This window comes from Tachypleus tridentatus, chromosome 8 (genome assembly GCF_004210375.1).
Source record: "Tachypleus tridentatus isolate NWPU-2018 chromosome 8, ASM421037v1, whole genome shotgun sequence".
NCBI lineage: Eukaryota > Metazoa > Arthropoda > Merostomata > Xiphosura > Limulidae > Tachypleus > Tachypleus tridentatus.
This window is the reverse complement of record NC_134832.1, coordinates 86,068,039-86,093,428: the sequence shown is the minus strand read 5'-3', so window position 1 is coordinate 86,093,428 and position 25,390 is coordinate 86,068,039. Positions and strand designations below refer to the sequence as shown.

The window sequence follows — 25,390 nt, the reverse complement described above, 5'->3', positions numbered from 1 at the left end:
AGTCTCCTTGGATATCCATCAGGAATGCCACCATTTTGAAGTCTCCGATAACCTCCCAGCTATACTCATTATACATCAAGGCTTCTAGCAAGGTCTTGACGCTATTGTATTCTTCTTTGAGGTGCACCAAATGAGCCAGAAGAAGAGACGGATACTTATTCCCATTATAGAACAGCAAAGCTTTAAAACGTCTGGATGAGCTATCAATGCAGAGGTGCCACTCATTTGGGTTACATGCAATTCCAATTGCCTCGCACAGACCGGATATATTGTGGCAGAAGCAGAGCCCACCTTCACGAGTGAAGAAGCTTGAAAAATGTCGGTGATGCTTCCTCTGATTTGCGACTTGCACACTTTCATCTAACAAATCCCATTCCTTAAGCCTAGATGTCAAAAGCTCAGCATTCGACTTTGTTAGACCAAGATCTCTAATAAAGTCATTGAGGTCTCTTTAGCTGGGGTAGTATGGGTTTCTCTTACCAGCTGTACATCTAAAATTGTAAGCTGGATCTTCAACGTCTACCTCCTTTTCTGATTTGCTGCTCTTTTCTGAGGATGGCTAGTTTCTCTCTGACGGAGTGGATACAGAGAGCTCAGGGCAGTGTGGCACTGGGACGATGGATGATGAAAGGTCCGAATATATGACAACAGATGCATTCTTGCCAGCCCGACGTTTTTTAAGGGTTCACCATGCAGAAGTAGGAATTGCTTGAGTGGTCAGTGGGCTCACGAAAAATTCTTGGAATAGCAAACTTTATGGCTCTCTGGAATGTTTTGAAAAATGGGTAAATTTGAAAATTTCATTACCCAGGTCACAAAAGCAAAGTTTGAAGAGAAAATAGGTTTGTTTTTTTTCCATTTGCTTTAGGAAATAACACTTTATGCTCAGGAACAAAAAAACTAATTTTTTTTACATGGTTTAATGGTGTACTGTTAAGGTTATGATATCACTTGTAGATAATAATAATTATTAGGATATATTTGTTGCTCTGTTAGGTTTATGCTATCACATGCAGATAATAATAGATATTAAGTTGTATTTGGTTTAATCCGTACTGTTATAGGTTTATTTTGTCATTAATTACATATTTTAACAGAAAATAGTCACGCATCTGTTGTCAACAGTGTTCGTTTAGGTATGTGCTATGACCAGTAGGGATTTTAACCCTAAACATGTGTGGAAAAACATATATGAAAAGTTAAAACAGTGTAGACGCAGTCTGTTTAGGGATCTGTACTTGAAAGTGCTCTCTTTGACGATAAACTGGTATCTAACCTATATAAAAGTCACACCATTTTTCTGATTTCTCGAAATAGGAGGAGTATTTAAAACCAATGTAGAATAGGTCAATTACTGTCCGCCTATTACGATTTTAGTGACGGAATTGCAAAGAGTCTGTGAGGGAATGTGTTTTCTGTGTAGTGTGTGTTGGTATAACCATCCTAAAGTAAAGACATAGTGTGGAATCGCCTAGCCTAGAACCAAGTACATAAAATTTATCATGAAGGTAAAAATATAAATTAAATTTCTATTTTAAATAAACTCTGCATTAAACTATTTTCTGTTACACCACCAGAGTGTTTAGTAACAAACGTACCTCTTTAATAAACGGAAACTTCAAGTTAAGAAATAAACAGATGTGACATAAAAGCCATTGTTGAAGTTTAGTGTTAACAAAACGCACTGGCTTTTCCATATATTAGAAATTGTTAATCTAACTTATTTTTACCAATGATTATTCTATGATTGCGCCACGAATTCATTTAATAAATTATTTGAGCTTTGACAGGCTCGCAAAGATCACCAACGTCTCACTGTGTCTGTTGGACTTTTCTGTCTTTTTGTTGTTCAAAACTGATTTTGAAACAAAAAATAATTCAGTTAGCTATGAAATGTGACGTTAGAGTATACTATAGGGTAAGAAGAGTGGCACTTGCCCCATAATGTTTGACGCCTGCGCTAGTTTGTTATAATAACGAGTCAAAGTTTGAGACAGCGTGCAACTGAGTCGGTGGAAAATGGTTCTCTCTTTGACGTATAGTTAGGGGCCGATTATAATTCACCCTTAATTCGTCTATGAATAATTTAGATTAGTGTGATTGAAAAGTTTTTAGATTTAACAGTCCAAATAGAGTTAAAGGTATACACAAAAGAGAGAGACAGAAATAGAATACGAGTCCATTGAGTGTTGTTTTAAGATAACATTACGTTCTGTTTAACGGTTCTGCTGCTACATCAACATATCGCTTATTTTGGCTAATACAGTGTAGATGCATAATAGTGTGAAACTATTTTAGTAATCTTTCGTGCTTAGCAGAATATTTCGTAGATTCACATTTACTAACTAATAAACGGAAAATAATTCAATAGAGAAATTAATACAAATCTATACAATGGGCAATCTACGCTGTGTCAGCTGCGGAGATCGAATCTCAAATTATAATGTTATAAATCCTCACATTTACCACTACGCCATCAAGAACATTTATTTTTGATAGACTCGCACAGAATATTAAGTACATACAGTAAACAGTCATGCGATGTAAAATATTTTGAAGACATACACAATGAAATATATAACATTTGTCTTCTCATAAATTTTAATATTAAAGAAGAAACGTTGTACATAGGATAATTAATGTAGACTCATATAATGTCTAAGTAGAACGTCATTTTTAATATTTAATAAAATGTCATAACATAATATATGTTTGAGGTAAATGTGAAAAGAAAATTTTATGTCACGTTCTCATTATTCCTAATTTCTACGAAAATCAACAAAATTCATTTGAAGTCCAAGAATGAATGAATGATTGTGTTTCACTGGTCATTTTTCTGGTCGTGGATGTTTCTGAATACAATATTGTACTCAAAACAAAGAAAGGAAAACTAAATTTATGAATTAATTTCAGCTTAATTTAAAATTTTTGACGATATATTGAAAGTTGTTTGACGTTTGTCCAGTGAGAAGTATGTACGTGTTTCCTACACTAATCTTACACGTGTATAGACTATGGCGAGTTAAATTTTAGATTACGCTCTTAGTAGCGGACAGGTAGGAAATATAGACGTGAAGTCTGCTGCCGAAACTTACACAAAATGACAGGCGTTTTATTGTAACACTGTGATTTATTCCGCCCAAAGCTGCCGACCCGAGGCCATAAATCAGAAAACTAAGGATATTAAGTACGGACACATGGAGCTATAACGGGGTGTAGCCATATCTAGATTGTCGTTTTAGGCCTACTGCCACGGTCAATGAAGTTGCGGTTATAACTGGTTTTTAAAATATTAACGCTCTCTGCAACAGCCTGACAAACGATTTGTAACTAACAATTACAAGAAAAGAGAACAACCTAAAATATTGCACCTATGACCGTTTCATGTTCAAAACACTACACACAGAATGAGTTCACCGTTTCATGTTCAAGACGCTGCACACAGAATGACTTCACCGTTTTATATTCGAAACGCCTCACACACATATTGAATTACTCTTTTTTTTTCAAATTACTAACATGATACGTTTCGTAAACAATCTTAATATAGCGTGAGAATTAGTACGCTTTAAACTGTCTCCCAGTGGCACAGCGGTATGTCTGAGGACTTATACTGCTCGAAACCGGGTATCAATACCCGTGGAGGTAGATCACAGAGAGCCCTTTGTGTAGCTGTGTGCTTAAATGCAAAACAAACGTTTTAAACTACGTCAATACGTCAAGCTTCGTAAGGTATAAAAATATTTCTGAAAAAATGCACTCGTTCACCTCTCTCTAGAAGTTAATAATTTTCAAGTTTCTTGTATCAAAATGGAAGTTTCGAATAATTCTTTGTAAGTTCTCTCGAAAACTACAACAAGAAAAAGTCAAATTATGTGGACACGAAAGAAGGATGAAGAAACGCATTTAAGGTTTTCAGTTTCATCAGTTATAAATATACGTAAGTTATACTCTCTAAATTGGGAACCATTTAAATCATATTGTAGATGTTTGGTTTTTAAGAGTAAAATTATAGAGCGGGCTATCTGCACTGTGCCAAACATAAGAATTGAGCCCCGAGTTTTTGTGTCATAAGTCCTCAGTATTAAAGCTGAAACACAAAGGGGCAATATATTATGAAATATACGAAAATGAAATAGCAGTGGTAATGTACATAAGGGGAAAATATTTGATTGTCTCAGTGTTATTAAACTCGTTGTGTTTATCTCATTTTAAACGCAATATATTGTTTTGATTATGAGCATATTAATATTTTATCTACTTTGGCTCGAAAGTTATTGTTAGTTGTTCTAATGTAGGCCTAATCTACATTTTCTAATGCAGCAAATGTGTCGATATTATGGAGTAAAATGCAGTTAAGCGCAAACCTTTCAATGAATTATATTTTTGTAACTGTTTTATTGACAGCTAGAGTACACAATGTGGTTTATAACTATATCAGTATTAAGATCTCGTATGAAAATCAGAGGGTCCGTGGTTCTTCTCCATTGCCGCAAAATCTATTCGATAAGAGTGGCCATAGAGTTAAAGGTGGACGCTCTAGCTCTTTCCCTCTAGATGAGCCCCCCAGTGGCACAGTGGTATGTCTGCGGACTTACACACTAAAAACCGGGTTTCGATACTCGCGGTGAGCAGAGCACAGATAGCCCATTGTGTAGCTTTGTGCTTAATTCAAAACAAACAAACCCTCTAGATGACCAGCTCAAAAATATAGACGGCTAGCTTTGATAGCCCTTGTATATCTTTGCGCGATTATCCGAAATAAACGAATTAATATGTTAAATATTCTACTTAATATATGGTTTGCTAGGACAACCTTTAATAAGATAAAACACTTTTAATGAGGTACACTGAGACGGAAACATGAACCAGTTGGTAACCCCGGTACTACATGCCCACGTGACCAACGTCACTTAAAATACTACACACGTACGTATCTTTACGTGATCCCTCTATTTCTAGCAGATTAAAGTTAGGTGTTTAAATAAGCATGAGGCTCTGTGGGTTATGAAAGTAATTAACATAAATGAATACAAACATCTACACAAAACACATAAGGAAAGAACTGTATAAATGTCAAGTATACGTTGCCTAAAATACGTTGCAGTACTGAGATTTCTGATGATAAAAGAAAAATATCAGCTACTAAACGTGGGCAGGGAAAGATTGGATCTCAGTTCCATAAGTTCTGCTATAGCTGTCTATAATTGTAGATGTGACACAAGACTTATTCCGGCTTAGAACCACATAACAGGACTTGTCATTCTTAATAATGCAATCACAACTGGGAGCGCAGGGCATTGTCAACGGCATTATGGCAGAACATCACGCATATCTCTGAATCTTTGCGAGCTAATAATATACCGAGCTACTAAAGAGAGTATTATGAAAATCACTCATGAACTGCAGTCTGAGATAAAGCACGCAAAGGGTTAAACATGAGTTAAAGTGTATTATAACTCAAATGTAAAACTCTTATGAAACACATAAACACAAAATAAAAATTTGCTTGTTTGTTAATTTCGCACAAAGCTACTCGAGGGCTATCTACGCTAGCCGTCCCTCATTTAACAGTGTAAGACTAGAGGGAAGGCAGCTTGTCATCACCTCCCATCGCCAACTATTGGGCTACTCTTTTACCAACGAGTACTGGGATTGATCGTCACATTATAACGGCTGAAAGGGCAAGCATGTTTGGTGCGACTGGGATTCGAACCTGCGACCCTCAGATTACGAGTCGAACGCCTTAACCCACCTGTTCATGCCGGGCCTTTTAAAGTGATAAACTAATGACTTATTTAGTTACTCTTATAACGCACCCACTCTTCCAAATGTGCAGAGCGTGACTTATTTATTTTTGATATTTTGTTGCAGTAACGGGACGCGAACCACGGACTTTTTGACTAGGTAATGATCTAGCGACACTTTCAAATCTCAACACTCAACAGAGTTGCAGTTCCCGTACTTCAAGTACATATAAATAAATGTAAAAACTCACACACAAAACCTTAACACATAAACATTGTTGTATGAGAAGGAGCTTTGAAGAATGACATTCATTTCTCATATACCTTTCTCCTTGTAATGTATGGTACTATCTACACCCACTCTTTCTCACACATGTGATGACGTCACCCGTACTTCTTTACTCCAAAGTTCATTTTTATCATAGTTTCAAAAGCTTCCCACGTAAAGAGCCATTGCTAATTTGAAAATAAACAGAACAACGTAGAAACGTTCAGTTCACTACACAGTACTGATCATTGTAGAGTTTTGTGCATTTTGCTACCCGGTATCTTTTATAACTTATAAGCTATTATTTTTTAATTCTTAAAAAAAAATCTGCCCCACCAGTGGCACAGCAGTATTTTTGCAGACTCACACTGCTAGAAACCTTGTTTCGGTACCTGTGGTGACAGAGTATAACTAGACCATTGTGCAGCTTTGTGTTTAATTTCAAACAAAGGTTTAAAACAAAATCATAGTCACACAACCACCTACAGGAAGGCTTTGCAGAAACATTTATTTCGAGTAGGCTGTTCAATTTTCTCTGTTCATCTTCCTTCTTTCCATATAATATATTTAATTTAATAAACTTTCTACAATCTTATTAGCTCTTCCATGGCAAAGTTGTAAGCTCGAGGACTTATAACGTTAAAATTCTTGAGTCGATCCCAAATGAGTTCACAGTACAATAGCCCATTATGTAGTTTTGTGCTTAAAAATCTATCACCCTAACAAATAAGACAAAAAAAAAAGGGTTGTTAGTTATCAAAATACTCAAGTTTTACAATTTAGTGATTAAACATGTGATTACCACTTTTCTTTTTTAATTGTCGTGACGGTTAAGTCATAAATGTACAGCTTCTAGGTGTAAGTGTACGATAAAGCATTATTTTATGACTTGCACTAACCTATGGAAGATGAAACGTCCAACCCGAATCTTTCCGCTCTCGTAATTCTGACAAGACAGTTTGACATATGGTCTCTCGCCAGAATCTAGAGTACCTCATCTTATTCACTAAGTATCACAACTCCTCAAAAATGAGAAAAGCAAAACACACTCTGTAGGGGTCTTAGAATTTACTTTAATGGGTCTGTGCAGCTCGCGAGATAATATCTCAAACAGACTAGTTTAATTGGAGTTGTCTGTGTTAAAACATTCCATGAAGGTGCGATGTCCTAAGCAACATAAATGCAAATAACTTATTGCTCTCTGAACGCTGTTTAGATTTTAGACTCAGTATGTAAGAAAGAGCTATTTAAAGAAATCTCGTGTGTTCAGTTCTTCGTAACATGATATATTCTTGTTAAGAAGGACAAATTATTCGTATCTTCTTTCGTTTCAGAATATTTAACGTGACTTTCTATTGTTATATTTCACGAATAAAGTACTGTTTTGGTACCCATCAGTAAGGGTATTTGTCGGTATAATTATTCATAGTTTATAACTTTTCTTTGTCACAGCTAATGTTATCTTTAATCTGTATTAAACTGTAAAGAGAATACGTCATCATATATTTTGTAAATGTCATGCTTACCAAAGACTGTATTAAAAAGAATTATGTTCAGAGATAAGCTTGAAGGCTTATAACACTAAAATTTTAACGCAATATCACTTTAGCAATGATGACACAGTGCACAGCTAGCACGACATAAATACTTTCTCTGCTGCATAACTTTGTGCTTAGCAATGCATGAACAAACACTAACACAGAAGTGACTTTATTTGAAAACCTACTTCTTTTGATAGCGACATAAATAACCTTCTTTCTCTGCTGCATAGTGCCAACTTTCCCGAATTACAAACATTATACATGCTGAACTTCAAATGTATTAATATGTGAGTGTGTGTGTGTATACATATATAATTGATAAGGGTTACGAATGAGATAAGCATGATATTCTAAAAACACGTGGGTCCAAGAAGTCTTGATAAAATGAAATATAAACCCTACAACTACACAAACCTAATACCACTCACTAATTTCTTTGTACGAGGTAGACTTCACCTCAACTTTTCTGGTATTTTTACCTTGGCCTCAAACTTCAAATACTCTACTTCCCACTGTGTTCTCCCACTCTTGTCTTTCTCTTTTAAGCCACCCCAATCATCTCCTATTCATACTTCTAATCGTCTTTCTACTCTTTCCTGTCCAAATTATACATCTCTCCTGTCTCAGAAGATATCAAATCTCACAATGACACTCTTATCACTCAATCTACACAATCAAGAACTCATTTAAAAAAATGGGTTTATTGAATGACATAAACAAGTGTTACATCAATAAACACCATGTTTATATTTCGTCTGGCTATGCTATACCAAATAGTTTTAATCAATAACATTACAACGAAGTTAAAGAAGTGTTTATGACCCACACTCGGTATCCTATTTCTCTGAACGAGTAAGACCTTCTCAAGCTAGTGAAAAACAAAAAGAGCAAATGAACGCAATGCAGGTGTCAATCACTCAATTTAGTTCTAGTACGTGTATTCTATATGATAGCCAATTAAGTTTAAGCCTGAATCTCCCTTGTCAATGCCCAAGACAGTTTAAAGAGGAATACGTCAGATAAAGTGCAGGTTAGGTTAACGTCCTGTTGCTCCAAAGACGGGTAACAGACAAATCCTTCTAATAGGTCACGTAAAAGTAGCCCACAAGTTGGTGGTGGACGATGTTGACCAGATGTTTTGCCTCTAGTCTATCAGCTCAAAGTTAAGGAAGGCTATGTACCTATAGTCTTTGTGTAGTTTCGTTCGAAACTTCTATATAGACGATATGGTCAAAGTATCTTTGTTAAAATCAAATTTGATGGCAAAAACCTACTTTGAGACAAAAAATTGTGAAGACGGCTTCAACAGGCAATGAAGCAGACATTGCTACAAGTTTAACGTAGTAACAAATGTATAACGTTTCAACTAAGCTTTCTTATAATTTGGTACATTTATTAATATATTAAAATTGTAACAGATTGTTCTTCATTACTCATCCAAGTAGTCTTCGAACAATAAAGTTTCATTGTATTCTTTACGCTTAAGAATTACAATATTATGAATAACTTGTGAATCATATATCTTCGTGCTAGTCTTCTGACTAAAATAATTTTCAATTTGTTCATAGTAATAAGATCTGTTCTTTCTCAATTATTCTTTCTTGAAGTACAGATTATGCCATAAGTTGAACCTTAAGCTAGGTGTAAATAATATTTCTTGATAAAATGAACTTTTAATTTTACAAAAATAGCATCCTGTATAATAATTTTAAAAAAAAAGTAACACCAATGTTAAACAAACAGGCAAATAATAATGAAACTTTCGGCACGAGTGTATTAAACTCCGTTAGAATGAAGAACATCGGTGAAAGCACTTGATTCAGCAGTTACGTTTAAATGGCTTTAATAACCGCTGTTCACAAGATAATGAGCCGTGAGAAGTTAGTGGTCGGAAACTGTTTGTGGGCACGAGCTTTAAGCTAAGACTGCTTTAAAAAGATTCATCTGACGGAAGACGAGAAAAATCCTCACAAAGGGTTAGCTAGAGCGGCAAGGGTTACGGATGGTGGCCGTTGTGATTGATCTTTCGAAGCGGTAAATCAACCTCTTGACAACACACCAGTGGGTAGTTCCGACGGGTAAAAGCAACTAACGCTTCAGGGAATAAAGTCCAGCGTTACAAAACTGACACATATCTGAAAAACAGTTTATTAACAAGCTATTGTCCACACTTCTTCATAACCAAACCATCATGTGATGCACCGAACAACAGGAAAATAACATCATTTTGTAAGTTTAAGTGGCGTCATTCATCTTTTTCATGAATGAGTCAGCTTCAAACCTCTTGACACAGGGGTTGTTGTGTACCATAATGAAAAACACAACATCAATTTAACGTCAGTTTTTGTGACTGAATTTGTTTGTCTTCGAAAAGTGAAACGTTGAAAGATCTCGTTTGGTGTGAAAACTTTTATTCTCTGAATGACTGAAAGTAAACAGATAAAAGATATTATGTCAAAATCAGAATATGTCATGTGTCAGTCTAAAACAAGTATATTTATTTTATACTTAAAATATATATCAAAATCACCCTGACTGGAGTATTTGAAATATATATGAAAAAATAAATACGCTGTACTGAGCAAAAAATAATACACTCCACACATTAGCTAATTAATTACGAAATTCCTATAAACTGCAATCTCAAGAAATAAGCACATACACATCGATGAAACGACATTCAGACGCTCAGTCACTTGTTCGAGGCGACCGCCCTACGTCGTTGGTTATATAATATTACGTATCTTAGTCGTTTGGTAAGTGGCTCATCACGTTGGTAATTGGAATAATTTTAAGTGTATGATATCGCTAGTATGTTCTATGCGGGTTCTAGTTTTTACAAATAGACATTTATATCATGTCAGATTGTACGCTAATACACATTTTGAAATATCTTGTTTCTTCGTGTTTCCATAAACGTGAGAAAAGAATGAAAAATATACGTTAATAACGTTTACCAGTAAAGTAAAACAGCCAAGTTGTACTGTATTAAAGAAATCCAATTAATTTAGCTCACCTCAGAATATCCTACAGTTGTATCATTCTGTTTGTCTTAGCTTTCAGGACAGAACAATTGAATAACGAAAATATTATTAAAGAGCTAACATGGTCAAGGTTCACATATGTAAGGTCATGACGTTTGTTTTAGATGAAGACCACCTCAACAATTTATTAAAGTCATTAGGCTTAATCAATTTGACTTCATATGTCAGAAGACGACTGCATTGATTCCTATTTTATACAACAGATGGCACTGTTTATCACCTAATGTGACTCTAGTAGGTGTGGTGGATAAATCTCTACATGCATACGATAAATACAGGTAGACCTGATGACGGAAAGTGACCTTTGGGCATAAACAACCTTAGTCAGCTAGTTGTCTTGCTGTTTATGGTATAGCAGCCAGTGAAACAGTTTACTTTAGGTGTTATCTGCGCTGGCATAGTGACAAATTAATGGTAAGTATGTTACAAAGATTAATTATACACTAATGACGTTCTTCCTCTCAATTGTTTTCAAAGATTTTTAATTTTAATTTCATTTAACTTTTATTTGGAAAACAATGTGAAATAGTTTTTATTTCATCAATTCAAATTAGGCAGTAATATAGTTGGTAAATCAAAACTTTCAAACGCCAACCTCTGTCTCTTTGGAATAGTTAATAATCAACGTGTATTTCAGGAGTTATTAAAAGTATAGACTTTATATAATAAGTCATGTGAAGTTTATTGATGTTTATCTATGGATTATGCAGTTTTCTAATGGTTTGCTAGCTTGACAGATATTGCATTTGTGTTTGCACGAATTAAAAAAAAACACCTACGTCAAGGTGTATTTTGGAAAAATTGGTAAGTATAATATACGATGTTAAAGAACTATTGTTACACTTCATGTTAAATGTAAGCTATACGTAAGATAATAACAGAATATTTCTTCTTAAATTTGTTCTTGCCAGCAACAATAATATGTTGATGGATGGGCCTTACCAGAAAGTTAGAAATAACATTTTTTTCTTCCGATCTGAAGCTATCTTATTTGAAAACATTTGGGGCCGGGCGTGGTCTGATGCTCAGTAAACATATGCTGAAGGTCTTTGAATTTAATGTTCACGTCCATTTACTGAAAAAAACAACAAAAAACGCGATCTGTGGTTGGGAGTGCATTATAAAAGTAACAGTAAAATCACACCATTCGGTTAAACTATAGAAGCCTAAGAGTTGGCGTTGTGTGCTTTTTACTAGCTGCCTTTCCTCTAGTCTAATTATTTCAAATTTGGAAGGATTATACGAAGGCATCGAACACTACCAACGAGAGATGTACAGCTTCCAGAACTATGACTATTACAGGAGTGACTATACAATATCTATAAGTGTTGTGTTTTTTTTAATATCAAAGACTATGCAGTCATCTGTGCAACATATCTAAGTGCACCTTTAAAGAACTACAAAAGTTATCAGTAGTTTGTACACAATATATCGATCTGTCTCTAAGATGTACGATAGTATTCAGTAGTTTTTGTACGACATACTTATGTATTTTCAAGATGTACGATAGTATTCAGTAGTTTTTGTATAATATCTAGGTAATTGTTTCAAAAAATACACCTCTATACAGTAGTTTTTATATGATTTTTAAACCTGTTTTATGAAACGTACGGCTGTATACAATGGTTTTCACATGCCATCTACATGTATTTTTTTAACAACACCCACAGCATATGATAGTTTCGTAGCACTTATCTACCTTTATTCATGTATGCCTTTACAAGAATTATAACAGTATGTATATCTTCAGTAGTTTCTGCAGGATATAAAGTGTAATTTTCAAAACATTGATATACATTAATGTATAAATACAATTTTCATGAACTACAACAGTTTGCAGTTGTGTTTGCATATCCATATATGCGTAAGCTATACAAATATGTGTATATATATGTGTGTTGTGTGTGCGTAGTTCAAATTTGTAAAATATGTAGAATGGAAAGGAAAAAATAAACTTTAGTTTCCTGAATAGCTCAGCGTCGCAAAATAAAACATTATTGAAAACAAATTCTATGGTTTGTTGTCTTTATCATTCTAATATGATGTTCGACGCTGTGATAAATAATGTTCAATATACATCTGCAACACTAAATTACGCTATCTAAATTTAATATACCATTCATTTCAAAATATTTTTAGTTTTTTTACCCTATGACAACGTGTACACTTTCTTAATTCTAGTTGTGCCTTTAAATCTGTTTGTTTATCAGTGGATCATTCGCATAATTTTTAAGTTAGCGTGACCAAGCTCGGGGTATCCTTACACATGACGTATCCCCGTAACAACAAGAGCCTAACCCTTAAACAGTGGATATCATCAATTGATGCTGCAACTTACAACATTCTCGCTGTTTAAGGGTTAAGCGCCATGGACTAGAAGGACGTTTGCAGGGTCATTATAATTTCTGGTCCTCTCGAGATTCAAAAGGCCCCATTTTTTAAAGTGTTTTATACCCTTACCCACGCGAGAGAGACCAAACTTATCACACATATTTAGAGAGAGTGTTCTATTGTGAGTTTTTTTTTCAGTGTTTACTTATTTACCTCTCTTGTTGTTGCCATGGAAACAACTGAAAGCAATGAAGGAATTTGATTCCTAAATTGAGGTTCTATGAATGATGGGGGGGCGGGGTTAAACCCCACAGTGTAACGTGGGTATTTCATGTTGATGTTCACAATATTTCTTATTTTTCTCTGGTAATATAGTTTCTTAGGACTGTCCTTTATTGTTAATAGACAAGCTTTAGAGCAGTGGAATTATTTGATATAATAATGTATTTTAATTTTTACACAATTAAAGAAAACGTTAGTTTTGTAGCCAACATAAACAAGGAAAAGAAAAATAAACCACTGCTGTGTTTTTGGTTACATAAGTTAACTACTATGCATAGAATATACACGCGTATTATTCCTCTCAAGAACTACAAATAGCAGATGTTTTACTTTATCCCGAATATTATGAACTGCTAGAAAAATTCTGAAGAAAAAATATCTCACTAGCATTGTCGAGTTTTGATTCTAGAGCCACACAAAATTTATCACAATTTTTTTTCAGTATCCTCTCTTCTTTTACAGCATAAAAGAAAGATAAGTGCGAGTGTTCTTTTTGTAAGTGTTATGAATGTAATAAGAAAGTCTAATGTGTACACTTCACTAAGTTTGCTTGTCAAAGGAGTAAAATCTATTTTAATATAGCTTTTAAAACAACCTGCTATTTATAGCTGCTATGAGAAGCAACTCCAAGAAGTAAGACGCCCGGGAAAACCAGGTGGTTAAGGCACTCGACTCGTAATCTGAGGCCACGGGTTCGAATCCCCGTCATACCAAAAATGCTCGCCCTTTCAGCCGTGGAGGCATTATACAGTCAATCCCACTATTCGTTGGTAAAAGAGTAGCCCAAGAGTTGGTAGTGGGTGGTGGTGACTTGCTGCCTTCCCTCTATCTTACACTGCTAAATTGGGGACAGCTAGCGCAGATAGACCTCGTGTAGCTTTGCGCAAAAATTAAAAAAACAAAACAAACCAAGAAGTAGACACTCCAGAAGGATGCACTAGTAAACATTTGACAGAACTTTACACTTCGCTGGAGCCCAAAAATTTACAAAATGTAAAAAAAATAAAAAATAAAATATGATTTATTAAATATCTATACTAATCCCATTGCAAGCAACATGAAGCAATGAATCCAATGTTAATATATTTATTTGAGGAGGTTCTTTTCAGTCAGAGATAAATGTTCATTCTTAACAGCATGGCACATTTGTGGCGAATGAGATAGGACACTCGTTAATAAGAATAAGAAATACCCTTTTCCCTTCATCCGTTATTTTCTTTGACAGAGATCATTTAGCATTGATCAGCTCATAATGATGGAGTCATCTAGTGTCACAGCTTCTTCCGCTCTTTCTCATACATTGGCATCCTTTAACGCTGAAAGCCGGCGAAATAAAGGAAACAGTTGTTGTTTTTAATTTCGCGCAAAGCTACATGAGGACTATCTGTGCTATCAGTCCGTAATTTAGTAGTGTAAGACTAGAGGGAAGGCAACTAGTCATCACCACCCACTACCAACTCTTGGGCTACTCTTTTACCAACGAATAGTGGGATTGATCGTAACATTATAACGAAAGAAACAGAAAGTGCTAAAATTTTTATAAAGGTCAAGCTAACTGCAGACTTTTTCCCCATAGTCCTCTTTGTTTATCATTTGTGCTGAGGAATTGAGAAGAGTTTGAAAGATAAACTTCTTCAGTTAATATGATTTGTTTAATTAGAATATTAACTTCAAAATCGTGGTTTTTAAAATCTTATACTACATATATATAAATAGTGTTTCGTGGAGTCTCTTTGTCTCTCATGATCCAGTCCGCCTGACGAATTGTGGTATTGAACGAAAAGCTTTTTGGAAAGCGATTTGTAGGATATAAAAATAGATGTACACAACTCTAATTTTGACCCGCAACGTACAAATTAATACGCGAGTGGGAAAAACTTTATCTGCAGTTAATCTAATTTTTATAACAAATAAAGGTTATACATATCCCAATATTGTGTTATTTATTTGGTATTGCGTGTATTATTAGCAATATCGTAATGAGTTGCATCAATTTAAAGATTTAATTAAACAACAACAATACATTTTGGTTGATATAACACACAAAGTACATCAAACAACACTTGAGCGAAATAAAAAACACAATAAAATTATGCTTTTACTCCCTCTTCATCAATCACATTTATTTAGTGTAACTTGATGATTCTTTGGTTTCGCTTGAATTTGGCGCAAGCTAGAGGACTATCTACGCAATCGTCCCTAATTCGGAAATGGAAGACTAAAAGGAAAGCAGCCATTTAACACCATCCACCGCCAACCCTTGTACTATTTTTTACCAACGAATAATAATAAGACTGTTATGTTTTGTGAGTGGGATTCGGACCTGCTGCCTTCAGACTGCGAGTTGAACACATTAACCATAAGTCATGCCAGGCCCGTATTTTATTTCAGTAAAGATTTAAGCTGCATATAATTTCAGTTGGACAGCAGACGAATGTGAGTAACTACAAGTTATTTTGTTTTGTTGTGTTTATGATATATCACCCACTGTTGGAGCTAAGCCAGATATTTGACTTTTTTTTTCCAAGATTATTTAGGAGGACTTAAATGTTTTCTTGGAGAGTGAATAAGAAACTTTTTATTCGAAAACTAATAAAAGATCACATAAACATTATATACAAGAGTGGATCGAAAATTAAACAGAATTTTAAACAATGCTGTAGGTCACTGTTGTCTATTCACAAAAGAACGTTTTATACCTCATAAATACGAGACAAACATCTGAAGCTGCTTCTTCAGAACAGGCTTAAAAGATTAGCAAACATTTTTATAAAAGTTCGGTCTTTCGCAAATCTTTTGTTTTACATTAAAAAAATGATGTTGAATCTAATACAGTTACGTGGCACGGTTTATATAACAGTAAAAATAAAGATAACTGATTCTAAGTTCAATGTCATGTTGTGCTAATGCGTGACGAGCAAAACATTTGTCATTAGTCTGTGTACCTGGAGAACAATTCTCTACGGTACAGTATTCGTTTTCCAACAACGGTAATTAATTAAGCCTATCTAAGCAAATTAAGTACATACGGAACAGGAATTAAACGTCTGTAATAAAATAAACAATGTTGCTTGTTTTTTGAATTTCGTGCAAAGCTACACGAGGGTTATCAGTGCTAGCAGTCCCTAATTTAACAGCGTAAGACCAGAGAAAAGGTAACTAGCCTTTTTATCAACTACTATTTTATCACCGGATAGTGGGATTGACCAACACGTTATAACGCTTCCACGGCTGAAAGAGCAAGCGTGTTTGGGGTGACGGAGATTCGAACCTGCGACCCTAATCACCTGGCCATGCCAGGCCCACTGATGTTGTTTAAATGTTAGATACCACAAGATATATTGGGATTATGACTCTGGTTACAACTATATTTAAAGATTTTTTTATACAAATCATGACCGCATTTTGAATTACTTTTGCTTACTCTTCCCGTGAGTAGTTTAACAGTAAGTTTAAGAACTTATAACGCTAAAGTTCAAGGCTCGATCTGTGCAGTGGGTGATATCTCATTGTGTAATTGTGTTCTATACAACAAACAAATAATCTGACTTATACTTTTTAATATAATATTTCAAATTTATTTACCATAACTGGTTCTAGGGTAGGTTTTCACTATTTTATTACTACACTTATTGATGAATAACTGCCCTCAGTGTTAGGTTTTACCCTTAGATACACAAAAATACATGTTTTGATAATTCATTATTTATTTGGAACTTGATACTGGTAGACATTGATAAGTTTGAAGAAAATATCACTTCTTTATGGTGGTATGAAATTCCAAACTAATATGTGATTAATTTCGCATGTTTCACTGGTAAACACAAAGCTTTTGCTGTGTTGACTAAATTATATTAAAAACATTTTCAAAAGGTGAACAAACCAGTCATGTAAAAACCACAGCCTATAGAAAGTCGAGGTGGAATGTATTAGAAGTACATTTTGACAACGTTTGATGTTACAAAATTAGCATGAGGCCACCCTAAACTGATCGTTGTTGGGAAAGGTATGTAACATTCAGGTTATAAAGAGGTGTTCAGATTAAAGTTTAGAATTTCTGAGACGGGCGATACTCCTTGTACTCAATGGAATTGTAAAACAAAGAAATATGGAGCAGCTTGGGTTAGCAGGACCATCCAGAAACAAACAAGTAACAAGTCGTACCTAAAATGTGGTAAGCAGAGTGTATCATTTTATAACAGGTCAGAATCAAAGAACATAAAGGTTATAGGAAAACGTCATCCACGTGCTCCAAGCAACAGTACCCAACGTAATAAAAAAGTATCTCCGTCTGGAAACGAGGCCAGTTGTGTGTAGCTTAAGAAGATAAATCTTTCAACCATTTCTCTCGTTCAACACTCGTCGCATACTTCAAGCAGGTATAGAATGAAAAGGGTATTCATGCCATCCGCACGTAGACATACCGAACAAGTCGCGGGACTCAGCGTATATAAATGTCTGTGCGATTGTATTGTTGATATTGGCACTAAGAAACTGTCTTCACCATACATTATATATAGATTACACTACGTAACACAATTTTGTTCCTGGATAGTATCTGTTATTTCTTAATTGCTTATGTTGTAAAAGTACAGAAAATGGCCATTATGCCCTTCAAACTTTGCTTTTGTGACCTGGATAATGAAATTTAGAAATTAACTTATTTTCTATGTAAAAACGGGCAAATTTGCAGATTTCCATTTACATAAGGTCTGAATAAAACAACATATGAATCAAGATTTACACGTATTTATACTAAAGTTATACAAAAAATGCTTAGAAGTGAGTAATTTTTCGAGATGGCTGCTTTCTCTCTTACGGAGTGGGTACAGGGAGGTCAGAGCAGTGTGGCACTGGGGTGATGGATGATGGAAGGTCTGGGTACATGATAGCAGATGCATTCTTGCCAGCCCGACGTTTGGAAGGGTCCACAATCCAGAAGTAGCAATTGCTTGAGTGGTCAGTAAATTCACGCCAAATTCTTGGAATAGCGAACTTCATGGCTCTCTTTTCCTCTCTGTACCATCCTGCAAATGAGCAAAATAAAATTGTTATTATGAAAAATAAATTTATTTCATCCACAACTAATGTGTAAGAGGTTCATGCAAAATATTTTATACATGATATTTTTTCTGTACTATCGAAAATTAAAAAAATAAATTAAAATGTATTTAACTTTTAAAAGGTCTAAAATTCGTAAAATATAAAATCTTACTATTCAAGCAAGCAAAAATTGTCCGTCTTACCTTCTAGAGTTTTTGTCCGGGCTCGCAGGTAAAAGGAGGTGCCCAGGGTTTGTTTTGATTCCCGACAGGCATGCCGAGATATGCCTTGTATGCTTCACACATTTTAGCAGATGCTGTCACAGAGTACTTTTTTGCTCTTGTTTTGATAAATTGGCCACATACATAGCAGAATGCGTTTGAAGAATACTTGCAGCTTCTTGATGCCATCTCTGATAAAATCAGATAGGTCTATGTGTTCACTTAGGCAGCTAGAACTAATATCATTAGTTGATAGTCGTTGCCAGTAGTAGCACGATGCAGTGATCTGCTATTCACGTGGTTTTCACGGCAGAGGACAATTGAAGTAATTATAAAAAGTGTTGTGCGAGTTTAAGCCATAAAAAATCTACTTGTATATAGATTTGAGGTATTATTTTCTGAAACTAGGTTAGTTTACTTTTTTATTCTTGTTTATAACATACTAACTGACGAAGTCATTCAGCGCACGAGGAAGACGTGGGAGCCTCCAGAGTGACATAGGGGAATCACACCATGCTATTCCACGGCTTGGTGACATACAATCAGGGCATCTCAGAACGGCTGGTATTGGTATTAACACTCTTTTTTGACAAGCAGAGAACAACTTGAAGATGTCCTAGAAAAGTCGAAACGTTGTTTTCTGCTTATCACAAAAAGTGTTAATACCCGCCGTTCTGAGAAACATTTTTGTTTCAAGTGGGTTTCTCTTCATCAACAATCAGTGCTTCGGTTCGCCAGTTAAAAACCGACGCATTCACAGACTTTTGTCAGAAAAAACCTGGTGTGCATATATATATATATAACTTGATGTTCGCTATTTTCAGCAAAACCCAGTATATACATATATATGAATTGGGCAAAAACGTGAATAACAACTATTGTATTCTATACGTAATAAGCAGTTATTAATGCTTACACAAGTACTCTCCTATCAATTACCTACTGAGAAACGATGCGTCATTTAAGTGTCTAAATCTGTGTTAATGTGTCTATCTACTCAAGTGGGCCTAGATTCTTTTTTCTCTCCTATATACGAATGAGCCATGCAGCATTGAAGAGAAAAGACGTCACATGAAACATCCTGTCTTCAACTATAAGCCACGTATTGTTTGTATCTGGATTTTTTTACGTGACTCTAGCTGAAGAAACATGTTACTGAAAAGAAGTCAAGGGCGTCTTGCGTATGCACTTATGTTTTCAAACATGAACAAAAATGCAAAGAATATACCGCAGTTTTGTCTTCCTTTTGCCGGGGGCGTAGAATATAAGGCTCTTTGTTCAGAAACAAATATTATTTTGATAAGTGATACTGTATTAGTGGCTTTATCTCCTATTCATTACATACTTGATTGTGAGATGATATGTTTTATGCTTGGTTGTAACAAAAGTATATATAGAAGCTTTAAAAGCGGCAAACAGTTCTGTGAAGCTAACAATTTTTCGGTTTCAGATTTCACTTTAAAAAGCTCTAACTTCATAGGTCAGTGTTAAATGTTTATGATTAAACATCTTAAAATAACCACTTCTAACAACAACAACGAAAGAAATAAACCGACTCTGAGTTTTACAATTGTGACAGTTACTTTGGACGAAATAATCTTACGTGAGATGATTGCGGTTTTCGGGATAAAATAGCTAAGTTGCTGGTAAGCGGTAAAACTGTTTCTAAACACGTTCGAAACTGATTCATTAAAAACTGTAAACGTCACGTTTATTCCAACTTGTTAAAGCTACTAATCGGAATATTACAATTTTCATAGCAATTATCTTTTTATTCGTTTCGATCATTAAACATTTATATATCAAATATGTCTGGCTTACCTTCCTGTCACCACGTTTCAGCTTAGTCTTAGTGTAATCTGTTAATCAGAATATCTTTTAATGTTGGTTGTCTTTGCAGTAATTGTTCCTGACTACATAAGTCAATATTTTATCCAAATAACACTAAACATTATGGTTTGAACGTCGAAAATCGTCCAAGTACTGGGAGCGAACGCTTTTCTTTTCGTTATTTATTTATACACATGAAATTTCATTGCCAGGTTAACACAGGTTAGATCGCAATTGTTACTTTCCTTATAGCGAACTCTGATTTTTAAAATACCTTTACGGTCAATGAAACCACGATATTTTGTTTATTTATATTTGCAAATCTATTATGCACGCTCTTGTTACTGAGTAAATACATGTTCACTAAAATAGAAAATCTGTATAAACCTCTATGGATTTATATATACATATAGGTGTGTGTATACATATATTCAAATAAACTTTATATTTTCATTGTTTCATTTCATGTTTCATTCAACTTCATTCACTTTATATTTCCTTTTTTAAAGTTAGAAAAAACTTTATTTTATTGTATGTTATATTACAATCTCTGAGTAATGTCTGTTTCTTTCATTTGATAAATGCTTGTTACATTTGTCCATGTAATTACTGCATATTTTCGAACATGATCCTCGTTCGATAAGTAAGTAGTTTAACCAACTTAATTACTGAATTTCTCTTTGTGTTTAGAGAGATGCTTATGTCGGTACTGTAGCTTCACTTAGTAATGAGACAAGGAAAGTTGTGTCTGTAACGCCGTATTTTTCAGTACCGAGAGAGAGACGTTTTGGGTAGTAATCAGTATCTATTAGTGTTGAGAGAGAAATTTGTTAATGCAGTACTCAAAGAGAAGTTTCAGTCGGTAATGCAACTGTGTCATCGTTGAGAGAAAAAAATTTGGTTAGTAATGTCCTCGGTCCTTAGAAAAAAATGACATTTTGTTAATCGGTTTTAATCTTAGAAGCCATTTACTTTTTGGTCTTATCTGTAAATTCCCGCTTACAACCCATCATGGCGGACATAATTCTAACAATGTTCTTAAATTTGAAACTGTGGCATGGTCATGGACTTTATAAAGGATCTTTCACAATATAATGTGACTGTCAAATCTGAGCAAATACTGAGTACGCCTGAACAAACCAGACAGAGTAAAACCAATGTGCTATGTATGACGAAACTAAATATTTATATACACAGTCTAGTTTAAGGGTCCGTATAAACGTGTATTCTTACACTTAGAAACAATTAATTTGAATAAATTTATGTATTTGTATTGTTATAGCTTATTGCTTGTTTTAAACTTTATCGTTAAAACGGTACAAATACTACCTTCAGCTCTTTGTATTTGCACATATATTTGGTTTTAGTAATCACAGTTAAACTGTGAGGATTATGGCTAATATTCAGGATAATGTCTCCCGCACTTTTCTTCGCTCTACCGCCTAGTTAGTTACAGCCACAGCGCGGAGAGGGAACTAGCTCGGGGTAGCACGGCTTCCTATGGTGGAAAGTCGGGTTCCTAGACGTTTGTTTTAGTCTCTTCACACCCTCGCTAGCACCCCTACTGTGCCGCCTGACCCACCTAGCAGTGTACTTATATGCTAGTACCCTCGGCGGCCTTAGGGCGATAAAGGCTGGGCATTCATCTGTCTTAGCTTATAGCCTGCAGAGTCTACGGAACAAGATTAACAAGCCATTCTGACTGGACTAATTAAAACAACAACAACAGCAACTAAAAAGGGCTTGAAACTGTGATAAAACTATAAAACAACCGACTCGAGATTTTTGAATTTTGGGTGGCATAGTCACAAGCAAACCTGTAAAATTTTTATTGACTGACACAAAAATAACGAAACAAAAACTGCACATTTTTATCGTAGAAACGTGTCTACCACGTTCAATTCGACTATCAGCATCATTCTTTGATTAATTAAAAACATAATAAGATATATTAGTCTCCTGTTATAAATTGGAAGAAGGGACTGTTTGGTTTGTTTTGAATTTCTCACAAAGCTACACGTCCTTAGTTTAGTAGTGTAAGACTAGGGTGAAGACAGCTAGTCATCAACACCTACCGACAGCTCTTTTACCAAAGAATAGTGGGATTGACCGAAACTTTATAATGCCTCCACGGCTGAAAGGGCGAGCAGGTTTGGAGCGATGGGGATTTGAACTTGCGACCCTCGGGTGGAAGAAGGGAAGAACAGAACCGGACTACAGAACTGTACTGTAATATTCGTGTTTTAAATCTAAATAGAACTTAGATATTTTAGTATGTTCATCGGCTAAAAAAACCATGTAATTAAATTTAATATATAAATTTCTGATTGGTTAGACCTACATGTTTTTACTCGGAAATATACAACGTAACTCCTGAAGTATAACAACCACAATTTACATTGTATGTTCATGCCTAGTTTGACATACACTGTAAAAAACTGAATAAAACTATATATACAAAATGAGTATCAGTATTTATTTTGTAGAAACATATTAAATGCCGAAAATAAAATATGTATTCAATGAAACTTGAAAAGTATATGACTAGAAATCCTTTGCCGTTGGAAGGTAACATATGAACGTATTCGTATTCATAGAGAGATTAAAAAATATAACAATCGTTACTTGATTAAAATAAACATGTACATAAACTTGGGGCATAATAGCAACGAAGGTTTATGATGATAAAATATGTGTACGAAGACAGGAGCAAAAGTTACATGTCTGCTAATTATACTTCATGAAACTAAGTTTCTAATTAGCATGTAAGGTACTGGAATTGTAATTTTCAAACTTAGACGAACGTTATACGCACATAAGCTTAAGTGCCTGGAAAACACAGATCTTATAAAGTTCAGGTATAGTCATCTCCAATTATGCACTACTGATAGAAAAGAGGCAGCCAGCCAGCATCTCCTGTTGCTACAAGCTCTTTGAACCAAATAATTGAATCTAAAATCATTTTAAAGCATGACCACAATGCAACATGACATCTCGAACTTTGAACCCGTTGATCCACAACTCAACATAGTAAGCCACGCCCGCCTTATATAACATGTTAAAACTTGAATATGGATCTATGCTTATATATAAATATATTTGTGTATGTAAATGACCCACGTTTCTATATGTATGGAGAATACATATTTGTATATATTTAATACGTGGCAATATAAATATTTGTTCTACTTCTAATTTAAAGGCTTGTGGTGTTCTGGTAAGACACCTCTTAAAATTGCCTGAAAGTAAATATCACATTTATCTTTTGTTGTTATTGTTTTCGTAATATATATATATAGTTGAAACGTCTTTTAGACTTAGTGTAGTTTGTGTGAGTTTTAATAGTGATTGTTTTAATTGTGAGGTTATTTCTATAATTTCGAGTGCTTGTGTTTCACGAATAGATTTAGTCTCAAAGTTTATTTTGTAACTTATGCAGCTTTAATGACTAGTTAGTACTGTGTGTAGCAGTTGTAATATTTTATATTTGTAGAGAATTAATTATCTTTTACTTAAATAATTCGCCAGCTATAAAATTAAATTTTGTCATGTTTCATTCTAATCGAGCTTGAAATAGCAATACTTATGACATACTTATGAATGAGCCTGCCTTATTTCAACATGTTTTTTGTAAGGTTAATGAAACCGTTTCATCCAGTTAACTGGCAACTTTGTGTAAGATGATTTTATCACACAAATCTTTAGACCAGGCATTAAACTTAACCAGGGAAAACTGACAAATGATGTAACAAGTAAAGTCATCTGAAGAATTTCACTAAAATAGTGTTATCTAATCAATTTTACAATTAATACTGCTACATTAAATGACATATTTTACACATTTCTACTTATTAACGATATAACTTAGTATAAGAAAACACCTTAGGTAACTGTTTAAAGATACAATAGCTATGCACAAAAGAAAGTGTGCGTGACGTGATTTCTCACGCATACGTCACACATAAACATGTTCAGTATTTTTAAGTTTTTGTCTCTTGGAAAGATGAATAAAGCAGGTTGGATAATATAAATAAAAAAGAGAGATGTATAGGATCTGGCACTTAGAAGCTCAATAGTTTGTTTCTAAATAAGAAAGAGGCTTAACGTATCCAGGTTTCATGTCATTATTATTGTATGAGGATATTATTCTTGTTTTTTTCTTTTCAACTGCACGAACATTCTTTATTGCTTGACTTACATTGTCCTCGACTGCTCTGAAGAGTAGAACAAGTTTTTCATTGAATAGTCAACCAAAACCATGAAACTGTAGAGCGCCTGTCGGAAAAATGATCCGGTGAGACCGCCTGTATAAGGATTCTGCATCGACTTGTTGGTTGTTTTTTTTTTTTTTTCTCACCAAATCAGTTATGGAGACTTGAATTGTCTTGGCAATAGAGATGAACAGAAACAGGGTTTATACGAATGTGAGCAACACAACTATTTATGTGTGTTTTTGAAATTACTTCTTTAATATAGGTGTGTGTATATAAATATATATATATTTACAGTTAAAATCATGTTAAAACAAATATTCTTAAATCAGGATGACACAAGTAAAGTTTGATTATACTATGTATTAATAAACTTCAACTTTTTAAAATGGTTGATGAGTTACACTGATATATAAATCAGTTCTTGTTGGTACTAATGTATAAAATAACACTGACGTATACTAATATATAAATGAGTGCTCAAATGTATAAAATAGTACTGAAGTGTACTGAGATATACATACACAGTAAAGTGTACTGACGTGTTTTCATATTCATTTCTCCTGACTAAACACGTTTTACTGGGTTCAGCATGGCCAGGCGGTTCAGACACTCGACTCGTAATCTGAGGGTCCCAGGTTTGAGTCTCTGTCACACCAAGCATGTTCGTTCTTTTAGCCGTAAAGACGTTATAGTGTAACGGTCAATTTGTTGGTAAAAGAGTAGCCCAAAAGTTGGCAGTGGGTGGTTATGATTAGTTGCCTTCTCTTTAGTTCTACACTACTAAATTATGGACGGCTGGTGCAGATAGCCCTCGTGTAGCTTTGCGTGAAATTCAAAACAAACCAAACCACCTTTTCATGCTAGAAACT

The 25,390-nt window shown here is 34.6% G+C and overlaps 2 long non-coding RNA genes across 3 annotated transcripts in view; one reads left to right on the top strand and one right to left on the bottom strand.

Annotated features, from left to right (window-relative positions):
• Positions 1 to 10,764: 10,764 nt before the first annotated feature.
• The window catches only part of LOC143222844 (uncharacterized), a 55,301-nt gene continuing 40,675 nt past the window's right edge, over positions 10,765 to 25,390 (top strand). The window contains exon 1 of one of the 2 annotated variants that reach the window (XR_013012534.1): positions 10,765 to 11,014. This is a non-coding gene — a long non-coding RNA (uncharacterized LOC143222844). Of the gene's footprint in view, positions 11,015 to 15,177; positions 15,650 to 25,390 lie in introns of those variants that run through there. The other variant, XR_013012533.1, reaches the window with a different exon arrangement.
• LOC143222843 (uncharacterized) lies at positions 16,769 to 19,655 on the bottom strand. Its single transcript, XR_013012532.1, has 2 exons — positions 18,460 to 19,655; positions 16,769 to 18,240 (listed from the first exon to the last, which is right to left on the bottom strand). It is a non-coding gene; the product is annotated as an uncharacterized LOC143222843 (long non-coding RNA).